The 15,262-nt window shown below is 36.5% G+C and overlaps 1 long non-coding RNA gene across 5 annotated transcripts in view; it reads left to right on the plus strand.

Annotated features, from left to right (window-relative positions):
• Positions 1 to 771: 771 nt before the first annotated feature.
• Positions 772 to 15,262, plus strand: part of LOC138827549 (uncharacterized) — a 36,303-nt gene continuing 21,812 nt past the window's right edge. The window contains exons 1-6 of one of the 5 annotated variants that reach the window (XR_011372124.1): positions 772 to 995; positions 1,255 to 1,394; positions 1,495 to 1,638; positions 5,156 to 6,249; positions 7,071 to 7,210; positions 8,197 to 8,300. This is a non-coding gene — a long non-coding RNA (uncharacterized lncRNA). The remainder of the gene's footprint in view (positions 996 to 1,254; positions 1,395 to 1,494; positions 1,639 to 5,155; positions 6,250 to 7,070; positions 7,211 to 8,196; positions 8,301 to 15,262) is intronic. The other 4 variants (XR_011372127.1, XR_011372126.1, XR_011372123.1 and 1 more) reach the window with 4 other exon arrangements.

Here is a 15,262-nt window from a genome sequence, read left to right on the forward strand (position 1 = left end):
CCCCACGACTGACAAAAAAAAATTAATAAAAGAATTCTTTTTAATCATTCTATAATATGATCTTATGTTCATTGTAGCCAATCCCCATTTGCACACAGGCAAATAGACAGCTGTCTATTGGTTCCTCCATAGTACAGCATTTATACAGGATTGTTCTTCATGGCTGTAAGCACATTCCACTGATGAGAAACCAGTCTTCACCTTATTTCTTTTTTTTTTTTAATTTAATTTAATTTTATTTGTGAACATACTATACAGAGGGGTTACAATTACATGGGCAGGATAATGCGCACATTTCTTACCAAGCATTGCAGCCTCCTCCTTTGTTTACCCTTCACATCCCTTCCCAGCCTCCCCCTCCCCCCATTCCCAATTCTTCCCCTCCCCTCCCCCCGCCCCTGCACCGACATTGTAAAGCTCATTTTCGACATGACAACTTGTACTTCTCATTGTTGCAACAGGTCCACCTGTATCCTTAAACGACTTGTTTTTCCCCATCTCCTTCACAAGTTATACTGACATCAAATATAGTGAAAGCAGGGGTTATACTGTGGGGGAGGGACATACAAAGCAACAAAGAAATAATATTATAAATGCGTTAGAAACACATGCATGAAAGAAAAAAAACATTAAAATACATACCTAAGGGTTCATTTTCCTAACATCACTTTATCTGATCTTTTCTGCTTGACTCATACATATATTACATATTGCAAATAAGGGAAACCATGGGACTTCACATTATTTCTTAACACACTTTTCCTCTGACCTATTTTGTCCTCTCTCCTTAAAGGAAACTGGCAGTCCTTTTTCTGGCAAAAGTCGTGCCCTTGCTCCTGCCTCATGGCTTCTCTATCGACTGGGGAATAGGCAAAACTGAGTTCACCTTAGAGAAGCCTGGATAGTGAAGCACAACAAGGAAAGGATTTCTTACTTATGTTTTGTGTTGGATTTTGTGTAGCTGTCCTCCAGCTATGCAAGTATCATGAGAAAAGGTATTTCTTTTTTTGTTACTGAAGTTTTATTATGTTTTGAATATAATTGCTGTAAAAGATGCAGGCGGCATGGTCCTTCCTCCTTCAAATACTGCCTGCTCAGCCTCCACACATTCCCTGGCTGTAGAGTTGTTCAGTGTTGGGGATAACTGAAAAAGATATTTCTGATCTGAAGGTATTACATTGGACTACTGACGTTTCTTTTTTATTTGTTGTTGGTTGTGGGGCCTGAACTCTGGGCCTGGGTGTTGTCCTTCAGCTCTTCAGCTTGAGTGGCTTGAGCCACAGCACCACTTCCAGCTTTTTTCTGCTTATGTGTTGCTGATGAGATGAAACCAGGGACTCATGCATGTAAGGCAAACACTCTACCACTGAGTCAACTTCCCAGACCTATTCAAGGTACTTGATAACACTACTGGAAAACTATAGAAGGTATCTGTGAACATTCTATTCCTTTGTGAATCACCTAACCCATTAGGTTTTCTGTAATTGGTCATAGCATTCTTCAGAGCAAGAAGGAAGATGTGATACTTAACTGTGCCTACCCATAAGAGGTTGCTATTGGGAAGTTTCTTGGGTCTCCTGTTTGGTCTTCTGGGAACACTTTTTCACCAACTTGTTCTTAGACTGTGGATCTGAATAGGTGAGTACATTCTTTTCCTTCCTTGCTGTGTAACAATGTCAGTCATGTGGGTTGTGTGATATTTTTTTGTGCCTCTTATTTTTTTCTTTCTTTAGTACCATTATTGGGGCTTGAACTAAGGATTGGAAAAGTGTCCCTGAGGTTGTTTGTGTACGTGTGTGTGTGTGTGTGTGTGTGTGTGTGTGTGTGTGTGTGTGTGTGTGTGTGTGTGTGATGTCTAGTTCTCTACCACATGAGGCTTTGAGTAGCTAGGACCATAGGCATGAGCTACCAGCATAGTGTCTCTTTTCCATACAAAACTTTACAGCTCACAAGACTAGAAATAACCTTTGTCTTGGTCATCATTGTTTCTTTAGCCCTTAGCAGAGGCTATGTATATAAAACTGCCTAAAATAATTTGTTAATTGAATTGTGAATGAATAGCTCTCATTTAGTGGTAGCTTATTTGTTTTATTATTTTAACACTGGAATATTTTTCACTATATCAATACTCAGTATAGAATAGTTAAAGAGTGTGTCAGGATATGAGTATAGCAAAGGAACTTCCAAGTTGAATAATTATAAAGTATTCTGGATTTGAGGTGATTACACAAAGAATAATACAGTATCCCTAATGGTATAGAAGGGCCAGAAAACAGCAAAACAAAAATTTCATGCCTTCTACAATATGCACCAGTCATGTTTTAAGAACTTCTGATGAAGAATAACCAATGTTTGATTTAAAGGCAATTGATTGATTTTTTATTAATAAGTTTTGTTTTTACTGTGAAAATACCATACCAGAGGGGTTACAATTACATGAGCATGGTAATGAGTACATTTCTTATCAAGCATTTACCTCAAGATAAGGACTTAAATTGTTTTTCTTTCTTGCTATTGTTTCTAACATATTTATAAGATGATTGATTTCTAGTTAATCTGCCAGTTATAATTTTTTAAAAGCTCCAGAAGCCATTTCAGTTATATATTAATTTCCTTCAAGAATTTGCTACTTTACCTCATTTTTTTTCATATCCAGCTTGGCTTTATAATTAAACTTTATTTTGGGGCCTATTGGCTTTATGCCTAATAAACTGGAAGCACTTTTTATATATCTATGTGAACTTCAACATAGATTTCATTTTTTCCCCCTCACAGAACTCTGGTGCCTAGACAAATCATGCTAAACAACTTGAAATACATTTTTATCATCTAATCTTTTCTTTTTACTGTGAAAATACTGTACAGAGGGGTTACAATTACATGGGCAAGACAATGAGTACATTTCTTATCAAGTATTGTAGCCTCCTCCTTTGTTTCCCCTTCCCATCCCTTCCCATCCTCCCCCCATCCCCCACCCAATGCTCCCTGCTACCCCCCTGCACCAAAGTTGTAAAGTTCCTTTTCGACATAATTACTTGTACATCTCACTGTTGCAATGGGTCCACCTGTATCCCTATTTAAATGATTTGTTTTTATCCTTTCCCTCCACAAATTATACCGACATCAAATACAGTGAAAGCAGGGGTTATACTATGGGGGAGGGACATACAAAGCAACAAAGAAATAATCTTATAAATGTGTTAGAAACAATCGCATGAAAGAAAAAAAAACATTTGAATACATATCTTAGGGTTCATTTCCCTAACATCACCTTAATTGACCTTTTCTGCGTGACTCAGACATATACTAGGTATTGCAAATAAGGGATACCATGGGACCTATGTTTCTTTGGGCCTGGCTTACTTCACATAATATAATTTTTTTCCAAGTTTTTCCATTTCCTAACAAATGGGGCAATGTTGTTCTTTCTGCTGGAGGCATAGAATTCCATTGTGTATATATACCACATTTTCTTGATCCATTCATCTACTGTGGGGCATCTGGGTTGGTTCCATATCTTAGCTATAGTAAATAATGCTGCAATAAACATAGTTGTGCTGGTAGCTTTAGTGTGGTCTTGTTTGTAAACATTTGGTTAAATGCCCAAAAGTGAGATTGCTGGGTCATAGGGGAGCTCTATGTGGAGTCTTTTGAGGAACCTCCATACTACTTGCCAAAGTGGTTGAACAAGTTTACAATCCCACCAACAATGCAGTAACGTAATCTTTTCAACATCATAACAATCCTGGTGATTTTTCCAAGTTCTTAGACAGTAACCTACAATTTGACTCTTATTGGCTTTCAATCTTTTAGTTTGATTTGTGGATTATAGAGTCATACTTGATATATGTTAAAATGTCAGTTTGTAGAGCTTTCTGTCCAACTAAAATGACTAGAGTTATTTAAGAAACATTCTAGAAAACCAAGTACAAGGATTATGTAATGGAACAACATCCTAAAACATTTTTAACAATGGAAATATGATTTAACTGCATCAAAAATTATTTAACATTATAGAAAAAAACAGAAGTAAGCAAAAGAGTAACTCCTAAATCAGTTATTCTTATTTTAAAGGGGATTAAATTGAGGTTGGAAGCTTGGATTAGTTGGTAGAGCCAATGAGCGAAAGCAGAATATACTGATTTAGAGTTCCAGTCTTGGACATAAAATTAAAAGAAATCAAAGGTTTTGACAACTTAGACAAATTCACCATATAAACAATGAAAAATCACTAGATTTTTTTTAGTGTATCAATTTAGAACCAATTTATAAAGACTGGGTATTGTGTGACAAATTTGTTTGATTTGCTTAACATAGAACAACAATGGATTTTTAACTTTCAATAGATATGTTTTTCTATGCCTTCAACATGATGTATATATTTAGAAGGGCTGTTTACCAGGTCTTTTTACAAAGACTGTCAGGATGAAGTGAGTGTAGTCATTCAAGAAACAAAAGCAAACATGGCCCATTTTCCAATGGTTTTAGAAAAAAAATACAAAGCTCATAACAAAGTTATGCACAACTCCTACATTGGAGAAGAATCAAGATAATTCATAAATATTTATGCTCTACATAATTCAGACTGAAATATTTAATACTACCCAGAAAGATTTGTAGTTTAAATTAAAAGTCTGATTTCCCTTTTTCTTTTACTTTGCCCTAAGAATGAACTGAGTAATAAATACATGGAAGTTTTTGGAAAAAAATAGATATAAGTATGTATTTTTATGGGTCTGACTTTTCCATATGCAGTGCAAGAATCCTAAGACCCACCAGCTTAGGAAAAATGGGATCTGTAAGGATCCCATCCAGACAAGTCAGTTGATCTTCTTTCTCCTCTATAGAAGGTTCTGTATACGAACTTCTGAGAGAGTACATAGACTGAGAAGATCTTTCGTTACAAAATATAAGGCAATGTAGTCAGAAAAAACAACTTTTTCCTTCTATTTCATTCCTTTATCATTTCTACCCCAGATGGCTCCCTCATCTATTTATGAACTTGCTACTGGGATAATAAATAAGAATACAAAATTGGAGCATGTGTTTATTTGAATTTCTTTTCTGTATTTTTAAAAATATTTTTGCTCTCTGAAAGCTTATCTGGATTAGATGTATATAATGGTGCAGTTTTATTACTGGTCATGCATTTTAGGTGCTACATGCTGTGATAATTCAGGCCAAATCTTCACAGATCGAAAGGCTTCATTACTCTCATGTGTGGTCCCTGGACTGGAACAATTAAAGACAAGGACTGGTACCTGTACTGCCTCCATGAAGCCTCTTTACCCTGCCAGTTGGGGAGCTACTAATGCTTTTTTGTTTGCTGTTTGTCTGGCTTATGTTATATTTGGCTAGGCTTATGTTCTTGGGCTCAAGTAATTCTTTCTGCCTCTAATTTTTTAATAGCCTAGATTACAGATATACCCTACCATGCCATACCCCATGCAATTATGATGCATCCCATCTTGGGGTCAATGTGGCAAACCCCATTCTGATACTTGGCCCCAAGAGAGACTACTTACTGGTTCTATATATGCATATAGCTTTTCTGTACACATTACAAAAAAGATATGATGTATGATAGCATTTGTAACATTTCTTGTCATGTTTTGGAGTTCCTGCAGTGCAGCATGTATCAGTGGCTTGTCCCATGATGCTGCTGAGCTTGTGCCACTGATGAGAAGCCACACTCTTCTAAGTCTTACTAAAATACATTTTTCACCCTAAAGTGAATGGGCAATTTCTTTTTGGCAAAATTCCTGCTGATTCTCCGGTTTCATGGCTCTTCCACCCACTTGTCCAAAACTGAACCTACTCTAGAGAGGCTAGACCTTTGAAAACTATGGGGAGAAGCTTCCTTGCTAACAGCAAGTGCAGATAAATGTCTTCTAGCTTACTGAATATTGTCTTATCTCATTATGTCTATAGACCTCCAGCTGCTCCAGGACAGTATAAAAAAGACATCCCTCACCTGAGGTTATAACATAGGATACTCAGGGTTCTTGATCACTACTAGGAAACAAGGCTCTCTGTGACCAATCCATTCCTTTGTGACTCACCTAACTCCTCAGAGATAAAGGGTTTAGACCAAAAGCATCTTTAGAGGAAACAGGAAAGTGCTGATATTCAACTCTACCTATCTAAAGGAAGTTGTTATTCACAGGCTTCCTGGGTTCCTGTAAACTTTCCTTGTCTGTTGGGAAAACTTTTTGTATCAGCTTGCCCTTCAATTGTAGACTTGAATAGGTGAGTACAATTGCTTTGCACCTTGTGGAATTAATGCTATTCTTTACTTGTTTTGTGTGGTAATTGTCTAATGACCCTTTTCTGTAGAAGACTTACAGTTTATAAGACTAGATATAATGTTTTTGCTCAACACTATATCTCTAGCTCTCAGCTCGGCCCAATAGTTCATTCTTGCAATCCTAGCCACTCTGGAGTCTGAGATCCGAGAATTACAATTTAAAGCCAGACTGAGCAGGAAAGCCTGTGAGACCCTTATATCTAATTAACTTATGTAAAAGTCAGAAGTGGCTCAAGTAGTAGAGCTTTAGCTTTAAGCAAAATAGCTCAGGGACAGCACCCAGGCCTGGAATTCAAGCTCCAGTACAGCAGATATACCCATGTCCCCCAACCCACAAAACTGTTCAAAATATATTTGTTAAATGATTAATGAATGAATAGCATTGTATGAGTGATAATTGTTTTATGTTCTTTATTTTGAAAGTGGCATATCATAACTTATATTGATATTCAGTAAAATAATTGAATAATCATTCAGAATAAGAGTAGCAAAATAACTTCCATGATTAGTGATTTCTGAATGTAGCTGTAGGTTGAGGTGATAACACATCTCAAAATGTCCAAAATGGAATTAGGTGAACCAGATGAAGGGAAAGCAAGGCAGCCATTTCTGTCTGTCCTGTCTACCAGTCATTAAAAAAAAAAAAAACTTCAAAAGCAAGGCAGCCATTTCTGTCTGTCCTGTCTACCAGTCATTAAAAAAAACTTCATGAAAAATAATAACCAATTATCATATACCTTTGATACCTTATTTTTTAATACAGATTGTTTTGAGGTTTGGAGAACTGGGAAGGCATATATTTGACTTAACAGAAAGAAGAAAAGGAAATCTAAGATCACACATCTCTGATTATTCATCTGTAAGATGTACTATTGAATTACATTGTACTGAGAAATCATTCAGGTGAGCAAGAAAACTAGCTAAGTTATTTCTTAATACTTATGTCTGGGAAGAAAGATGAGACAGATGAGGGAACCATATATGGCCTAAAATTGGGCTCACCTCAGGGGATACATGATACCCCACAGAGAAGAATAGAAAAAAGATAAGAGCAATAGTACCAGAAGATTATGTTTAACAGATCCTAATAAGGTAAGTGTAGTAGTACATAAAGCACCAAGAGAATAGATTTCTAAGATATTGTTTAAAAGCCTGTCCAAATTCTTGAGGACAGAAGAATGGGCAAATTTATAAAGTATTTTGAAGGCATAGTGCTGTAAAATAATATAAAAGTAGGCAATATAAACAGAGTTCTGAATTATTTGCTTGAAATTTGGATCTCTGAAACCTCGGATCTCAAAATCCTTGGGGGTAGGATACACAATTATACCTAGAAAAAGACAATAGATTTCCAAGGAAAATCCTCAAGGAATGGCCAAGAAAAGCCTCAATACTAATAATGTTATTATGATATGATTATATTATATTGTAATATTAATATTAAGTTCTGATATTAATAAAAAATTCTTCTTAAGAGAAAAATGTAAATATAAGCCACGGATTACTGAGGATCTCAACTAACCACCCAATGAGTTTTCATCATTGTGGGAATTCATGGCAGTTAGACGGGAAATAAAACACCCTTGGCTCTGACAACCAAAAAATTTGGAGATACCATAAAATGACCATGTAATGAGGAACCCTAAGAAATTAGCCATACTTGCAATGATATATGGTCAGACAAATGCATATGTAGCTATACTTGAAGACAGTAAAAAAAACTTTACAAATAAGTACACAAGAGAGATTAAAAAACTTTACTAATAAGTACATCAGAAATTTCAGTCATTAATGTACACCAGAAGTATGTCATTAATACATTAGCTGCTTGCTATATGATGCATGATACATCACAGATCTTTAAATATTTATTGTAACTATTTTGACAGCACAAGATAACATTCTGGACAAAGTTAATTCCATTTCAGAGCCCCATACTCTTCACAGTTACCTCTTCAACTCAAGAGAGAAAACACATCAAACTAAAACCTAGGTAAGTTAAACCTATAGATACGTAGACATGAAGTTAATTGCAGGAAAAATAGAGATAATTTTGAAAGAAATTATCCTCAGGGTAACCAACATACAAACATTTAACATGATGGAAACAGGAACAATTGCTTTTTCCAATCCTGGGTATGGCTCAGCACTTTTGTTCCTTATGAGAAATCTATGAATCCTCCTGCTTATAGTGTCAGCAGAAATAACAGAATAAGGTCATGCTTTTCTACCAGTTTCACAGTGAATAATATGATGCTTTACTTCTGCTTTCTCTTCCTTTTTATCCTTCTGCACACCCATCACACCCTTTCTGCCTACCTCTTCCTCCTCCACCTTCTCTTGGGCTACTGAGGATCAAACTCAGGACCTCTCACTTGTGCTAGGCAAATGTTCTACTATCCAGATGTTCTTTTGAAATCATGCATTTGACTTATTCTTATAACTGCTGATAACAAAAAAATCAACTCTAGAAGAAAGACAATAAACTTCAAATCTCATCATGAAGTAGCCAATTGAAGAAATTAGCATTTAAAGGAAAGCTTTACTTTTCAGATAAATATTCTATTTGTATAAAAACATATGTTCTTTTAAGAGTCAGACTTCTTTTGATGATCATCAAAATTAGAGATGTAAGATAAACATTGCTAAAACTTACTAATAATAAGTTTTTATTATTGTGAAAATACCATACAGAGGGGTTACAATTACATGAGCAAGGTAATGAGTACAATTCTTTTTTTTGGGTGGGGGGTCCGGTCATGGGGCCTGAACTCTGGGCCTGGCACTGTCCCTCAGCTCTTCAGCTCACGGCTAGTGCTCTACCACTTGAGCCACAGCACCACTTCCGGCTTTATTCTTTTTGTTTATGTGGTGCTGAGTAATCAAACCCAGGGCCTCATGCATGCAAGGCAAGCTCTTTACCACTAAGCCACCTTCTCAGCCCATGAGTACAATTCTTATTAAGCATTGTTGCCTCCTCCTTACCATCCCTGCCCTCCCATCCCGTGCTCTCGCACCCCCGCCAAAGTTCTAAAATTCATTTTTCGACATAATGTCTTGTACATAATGTCATTGTAAGAAATTCTAAATCCATAACCACCTTAATCTTTCCCCCCAAACTGAGTCAAATTTTATTGGCTTTACCAGGTAATTATTTAACTGTATTTTCCCATTATGTATTTTAAAATTGAAGGATGTGAATAAGTTGCAAATGAAAAAAAAATGTGCTACTTTCCTATTTTTTTATATTGTATCAATTTACTTCTTAATTCTAAACATTGTAGATCTGAGCTTTCAGAGACTGAGCAGCCATAATAACTAGGATAGAACTAAATGTAGAAGGGTTGACCAAGTCAATAGGATACTTCGATGTATTTTGATAGGCTTCAGTTTTTTAATGTGTTGATTCTTTTACTTATAATATTTTCTTAGCCCTTCCCTTATTCGTTCTTGTTTACTTCCTTTGTTTCTTGTTCCCTCTTTAACTCTGCCAAGTTATACTGCTCTATTTTTGATTCTTGATTCCAAAGATCTGGTTTTACTCCATGCCTCAAAATTTTAAGTTGTACAGAATCAATTGCGCAATATTTACTAAAATCTGTTCCATGTATTAGAAGAAGACAGTGGCTGAAAACACCATTCTCTCCTAATGAAACAATACTCTTATTACAGTCTTTAGACCAATGAGGCTTCTCTTGTATTTCTGAAGACTTGCAGTAAAATACAAGGGAGATTTCTATTTCACTGGTTTTCAGTGCCCTTGCCATGGTATTTTATTTTATTTTTTTTTATTTTATTTTTGTGAACATACTGCACAGAGGGGTTACAATTACATGCGCAGGATAATGCGTCCATTTCTTATCAAGCATTGCAGCCTCCTCCTTTGTTTACACTTCACATCCCTTCCCAGCCTCCTCCCCACCCCCCCACCCAATCCTCCCACCTCCCACCCCAACACCAACGTTGTAAAGCTCATTTTCGACATGACAACTTGTACTTCTCATTATTGCAACAGGTCCACCTGTATCCTTAAACGACTTGTTTTTCTCCATCTCCTCCACAAGTTATACTGACATCAAATATAGTGAAAGCAGGGGTTATCCTGTGGGGGAGGGACATACAAAGCAACAAAGAAATAATCTTACAAATGCATTAGAAACAAATGCATGAAAGAAAAAAAAACATTAAAATACATATCTAAGGGTTCATTTTCCTAACATCACATTATCTGACCTTTTCCGCTTGACTCATATATATACTAGATATTGCAAATAAGGGAAACCATGGGACCTATGTTTCTTTGTGCCTGGCTTGCTTCACTTAATATAATTTTCCCAAGTTTTTCCATTTCCTAACAAATGGGGCAATGTCATTCTTTCTGATGGAGGCATAGAATTCCATTGTTTATATATACTACATTTTCTTGATCTTTTCATCTACTGAGAGACATCTGGGTTGGTTCCATATATGAGCTATGGTAAATAATGCTGCAATAAACATAGTTGTGCTGGTAGCTTTAGTGTGGTCTTGTTTGTAAACATTTGGGTAAATGCCCAAAAGTGGGATTGCTGGATCATAGGGGAGCTCTATGTGAAGTCTTTTGAGGAACCTCCATACTGCTTTCCAAAGTGGTTGAACAAGTTTACATTCCCACCAACAATGAAGTAAGGATCCCTTCTGTCCACATCCCTTCTAGCATCTGTTGTTGTTAGAGTTCTTGATTTTTGCCATTCTAACTGGAGTGAGGTGGTATCTCAATGTTGTTTGATGTGCATTTCTTTTATGGCTAGGGATGTTGAGCATTTCTTCATGTGTCTATTGGCCATCCTTCTTTCCTCTTCAGAGAAGTTTCTCTTAAGTCTTTAGCCCACTTATTTATTGGACAGTTGTTTCTTTGAGGATTTGTTGTGGGGGTTTAATTTGTTGAGTTCCAAGTACATTTTAGATATGAGACCCTTGTCTGTTGTATGGCTAGTGAAGACCTTCTCCCAATCCGTGGGCTTTCTATTGATCTTGCTAGCTATGTCCTTTGCCATGCAGAAGCTCTGCAACTTCATGCAATCCCATTTGTCCAACCTTTCTTTGATTTGTTGTGTTTCCGGGTCTCTATTCAGAAAATTTTGGCCTGCTTTCTTCAAGGAAATAGAAGAGGCAATCCAAAAATTCATATGGAACAATAAAAGACCCCGAGTAGAAAAAACGCTCCTCAACGGAAAGAACACTGCTGGAGGAATATCAATACTAAATTTCAAACTCTACTATAAAGACATAGTAATCAAAACAGCTTGGTATTGGCATAAGAATAGACCTCAGGACCAATAAAATAGAATTGAAAACCCAGAAATGAACCTACAGACCTATAGCCATCTAATCTTTGAAAAGGGAGCTAAAAAAATAGAATGGAAGAAAGACAGCCTCTTCAGTAAATGCTGCTGGCAAAATTGGTTAACTACTTGTAGAAAACTAAAGCTAGATCCTTATATATCACCCTACACCAGAATCAATTCCAAATGGACCAAAGACCTTGAAGTCAAAGCAGACACTCTGAAATCATTACAGGATGGAATAGGAGAAACCCTAGGTCTCCTTGGCTCATGCCGAAATTTTCTGAATTGCCATGGTATTTTCATGCACTGAAAAACTGCAGAGAACCCATGTCCAGAATTCCTTCCCAGCCAACTCTTGGAAACTTTCACCTTAAAACCAGTGTTCAGATGCCTCAAATATCTATCTTTAAGTCCCCTTTTTCAAAGGAAAGTCAATTGAAAGTTGCTATATTATCATCATTTAAAGTATTTTTTCTCTGGAAATACTAGGATTTGAAATCAAGTCTTTGACATGGTAGTCAATTACTCTCTCTTTTTTTTTTGGTCCGGTTGTGCGGCCTGAACTCTGGGCCTGGGAGCTGTTCCTCAGCTCTTCAGCTCAAGGCTAGCGCTTTACCACTTGAGCCACAGTGCCACTTCCGGATTTTTTTCTTTTTGCTTATGTGGTGCTGAAGAATCAAACCCAGGGCCTCAGGCATGCAAGGCAAGTGCTTTACCACTGAGCCACCTTCCCAGCCCCCTCAATTACTCTCTTATGAGCACAGAAGTGCTTGTGAGTTTTGAGATAAAAATATCTGCTTTTGGCATGAGGCAGCATAGGCTGTAATCCTCCTGTTCTTTGTGTGTGTGTGTGTGTGTGTGTGTGTGTGTGTGTGTGTGTGTGTGTGTGTGTGTGTGTGTGTGTGTCTATGTGCCCTAGCTGAGATGATAGGTGTGCACCTCTACACTCTTTCTGGTTGAGAATAGGGTCTTGTAAAGTTCTGTCTCATATTGACCTTGAACAATGATCTTCCTCAGTCTAATGAGTAGGGATTGCAGATGTGAATCACCATGCCTACCTTTTCTTTTCTTTTTAAAAATGCCTTGATGATTGTACTGTTTTATTATGCCCATTGGAAACATTATGTGACAAATTCTATTCAGTTACTGATTCATCTTACTCATTTAGGTTTTGAAATTTCAATATCATTTCCTATAACAATAGATGGCAACATTTTGCATTAAGATTACAGACATTCTGTTTTTTTTCTTGTGTTTTGCAGCATGAACTGCCCTTACTCAACCCTATGCTAACAAAGTAGGCAGCAGAACTCAAAACGCAAGCAAGCAAAAGAATACTGAGTGAAATCCACTTTGAGTGAAATGCATCAATATAGCATTTTTGAATGAGAAAATAGCAAGCAAGTTTAAATCAACTAATTTGTAGAGATTACCTTTGTCTCACTGCATTTGCATTCTTTTCATATTGTCATTCTGCACCATAGTTTGAGGAACTGTAACAATTTAGAAAATGAGTCAAGTTAGATTAAATTGCACTAAATGATACCAGGAGGAAATCAACTGTTGTGTTGGGAATGTTTTGATATCTTCCTCTTACATTTCTATTTCCCTAAGAAAGGAAGACAAACTTCAGATCTATCATTGGATTCTTTCCAAACTATAACCATAACTTTTGCTTATATATCTTCAGAATTGTATTCTTGGAAGATGTATGGTGAATCTGAATTTGACAGTGTTAATCTCCACCTCTCAAGATACAGGCTTCAGTATAGTAGTACTTGTTTATTGTTTATGTCTAGGTTAATCAAAGCCTTTTTTCTCTATTTTACCTCTCTTATTCCCAAATATCTATTGATACTTGATATATTTATATAGACATATTGTTATCAAATATTTAAAACATGCATAAGACATTGTTGAGCTATTTTTGGGAATTTGAGCTAATATACATACTATTGTGAGGATAATAATATATCAATAACCTATTGATACTTCTACTCCACTTCCCAATTTTCCCAAGCACTAGTCATGTTTATACATGAACATATTTCATGATCTTTGAGATCCAAACACAGTATTGTATTGTCCTGCTGTCATGCAGTAGGTACATAGAAAATGTTAATGGAATAAATTTATTTGGTACATGTTTTGTATAAGGCTCTGCTTTGAGAGCTGGAAGCTTTCTTTTGGAAATAAAGTGAGGCTGGGCACTGGTGGCTCACACCTGTAATCCTAGTTACTCAGGAGGCTGAGATCTGAGGATCACGGTTCAAAGCCAACCCAGGCAGGAAAGGCCATAAGACTCTTATCTCCAATAAACCACTCAGAAAACTGGAAGTGGCCCTGTGCATCAAGTGTTAAGAGTGCTAACCTTGAACTGAAGAGCTGAGGGACAGCATCCAAGCCCCATGACCAACAACAACAACAAAAAGAATGGAAATAAAGTAAGACTAAGAAGGTGATTGGGTCCTGGCTTCAATGAGCATATTTAAAAAACATGATGACCATTTACACTTTTAGTTGTCACGAGAGAGGAGGGGGGAGAAGTGTAAGAATTCTAGCCTCAAATTTAAAAAGGAGATATGTAAATTTAAAAAGTAGAGGGCTTGACTGTGTGGTGAAAGATGGAGTGAGCTGTTTGAGAAGATTGTGCTCAGTTCCTGTAAAAGTAAAATGCTAGTTATGGATGTTTATTTTCCTTTTATGTTGAGGCAGGAGACAAGAACTTAGAATAGGAATATATAAATGCTTGTGGAGGCTTTTAATATTGAATAATTAGCAGCAAATATATTTCTGCTCATATATCTACCTATCTAGCTATTTATCATCTATCTACATAAATATATACGTAGACTATCATTGTATGTCTGAATGTCATGATAAAAAGTATTGTATTATTCAATCACCTACTAGCTAGTTTATATGTTTCTTCACTTTTTAAGTTATGAATTAGCATGGTAAACATCATCTTAGCTTATCAATTGCCTCTCTTTTATTGTTTTGTTACAGCCAGTGGGTTGAAGGGTACTAGTATTTTTAGTGCTTTTTGTATATATTTTCAAAAGGTCTTTTTGACAATTTATATTACTCTGAGTATAATATATGATGTTATTTGACTGAAACAAGTTTTGTTTTGCCTTTTGTGCCTGTATTGTGTATTGCCACAGCCCCTCTTCTGGTTTTTTATTATTTATTTACACATAAGGCTCAAGGATCTTCTTGCTTGGATTGTCTTTGAACTAAGTGCCTCAGATATCAAGCTGAGTAGCTCGGATTAGAGGTGTGAGTCACTACTACCAGCCTAGGAAGATTTCTTTTTAGTGAGTTTTGAGACATTTGTGTGTGTGTGTGTGTGTGTGTGTGTGTGTGTGTGTGTGTGTGTGTGTGTGTGTCTGTTGGTACAGGGCTTGAACAATGGGGTCTGGGCACTATTTTTGAACTCTTTTTGCTTGGGGCTAGTGCTCTACCACTTGAGCCAGAACTTTTATTTCTGACATTTTGGTGATTAATTAGAGGTGAAAATCTCATGGATTTTCCTGCCCAGATTGGCTTCAATACTCAAATCCTCCTAAGAAGCTAGAGTTACAGTTGTAGCCACTGGCACCCAGCTAATTTTTTTTTGTTTTTT

The sequence above is a fragment of the Dipodomys merriami genome, unplaced genomic scaffold (genome assembly GCF_024711535.1).
Source record: "Dipodomys merriami isolate MVZ:Mamm:240054 unplaced genomic scaffold, mDipMer1.0.p SCAF_1576, whole genome shotgun sequence".
Classification (NCBI taxonomy): Eukaryota; Metazoa; Chordata; class Mammalia; order Rodentia; family Heteromyidae; genus Dipodomys; species Dipodomys merriami.